The sequence below is a fragment of the Eschrichtius robustus genome, chromosome 4 (genome assembly GCF_028021215.1).
Source record: "Eschrichtius robustus isolate mEscRob2 chromosome 4, mEscRob2.pri, whole genome shotgun sequence".
Classification (NCBI taxonomy): Eukaryota; Metazoa; Chordata; class Mammalia; order Artiodactyla; family Eschrichtiidae; genus Eschrichtius; species Eschrichtius robustus.
The window spans coordinates 100,278,122-100,279,959 of NC_090827.1; positions in this window are offsets into that span (position 1 = coordinate 100,278,122).

Consider the following 1,838-nt stretch of genomic DNA (forward strand, 5'->3'; position numbering starts at 1 on the left):
AAAGAAATTAAAGATTTAACTGTGAAAAGTAGAACTGCAAGGCTAGTAGAGGAAATAGTAGGAGAATATTTTACACATTTTGAATGAGAAAAGATTTTTTAAAACAATATATAGATTTCCCCTCTTCAAAAACGAAGGATTTCCATTCAAAGAAAGGCTACCACAGTCAACTTTGGTGGATTGGTGACAGACTGGAAGAAGGCATTTGCAACATCCAACACCACAAAGGCTCAATATCCGGAATGTACTAGGAATGCATGCTAATCAACCATGACAACAAACAGAAAACCCAGTGGAAAAAATATTCGAAACCTATGATCAGGTAATCCATGAATGGAGAAAATTTAATGACTTACAAGTAGATAAAGAGCTGCTCAACCTGGCTTGAAGTCAAAGAAATATGAATTAAAATCAAAAGGTATAACTTCATATCCATTTGGGAGTTCCTTAAAAAGTTAGTAGTACACTTCCTAATTTAGTGTTGCCAGATAAAATAAAAGACACCAAGTTAAATTTGAATTTCACATAAACGGTGAAAAAATTTTAATATAGGTATGTCCTAAATATCACATGGGACATATGTATACTAAAAAAATTACTTGTTGTTTATCTTTTTTTTAAGTTATATACTTATATGGTTTTTTAAAAAATTTTTTATTTATTTTATTTTTGACAGTATTATGTCTTTGTTGCTGCGCACAGGCTTTCTCTAGTTGCGGCGGGTGGGGGCTAGTCTTCATTGCAGTGCGTGGGCCTGTCATTGTGGTGGCTTCTCTGGTTGTGGAGCATGGGCTCTAAGTGTGCGGGCTTCAGTAGTTGTGGTGCGCAAGCTCAGTAGTTGTGACACATGGGCTTAGTTGCTCCGTGGCATGTGGGATCTTCCTGGGCCAGGGCTCGAACCCATGTCCCCTGAATTGGCAGGTGGATTCTTAATCACTGCATCAGGGAAGCCCACTTGTTGTTTATCTAAAATTCAATTTTAATTGAGTGTCGTGTATTTTTGTTTACTAAATATGGCAACTCCACTTCCCATACAACCCAACCATTCCATTCCTAGGTATTTACCCAAGATAAAATGAAAATACATGTCCACTTGTACACCAATATTCATAATAGCTTTCTTTGTAATAGCCCTAAACTGGAAACAACCCAAATGTCTATGAGCAAAAGAATAGATAAACAAATTATGGTATGTCCATAAAATGGATTACTACCCAGTAATAGAAAGGAATGAACTATTGGTACATAAAAAACATGGATGAATACCAAAGTAATTATGCTTAGTGAAAGAAGCCAGACCAAAAAAAAAAAAAAAAAAGAGTACATATCAAATTATTTAAAAATTATCCATTTAAATAAAATTCTAGACAATGCCAACTAATCTATAGTGATGGAAAGCTGATCATTGACTGCCTAGGGCATGTAAGGATCGGAATGAAAGTAGGGGGAAGGATGCTTTTTGAACTTCTCAGAGTGTTAGATATATTCCTTATCTTGATTGTGATGATGGTTTCACTTGTGTATATATATTTCAAAACTCATCAAGTTGTATTCTTTAAATATGTGCAGTATATTATATGTCAAGTATATCTCAATGGAGCTGTAAACTTTTTTTTTTTTTTTTTAAAGATTTATTTATTGATTGATTGCTATGTTGGGTCTTCGTTTCTTTGCTAGGGCTTTCTCTAGTTGCGGCAAGCGGGGGCCACTCTTCATCGCGGTGCGCGGGCCTCTCACTATCGTGCCCTCTCTTGTTGCGGAGCACAGGCTCCAGACGCGCAGGCTCAGTAGTTGTGGCTCACGGACCTAGTTGCTCCGCGGCAGGTGGGATCTTCCCA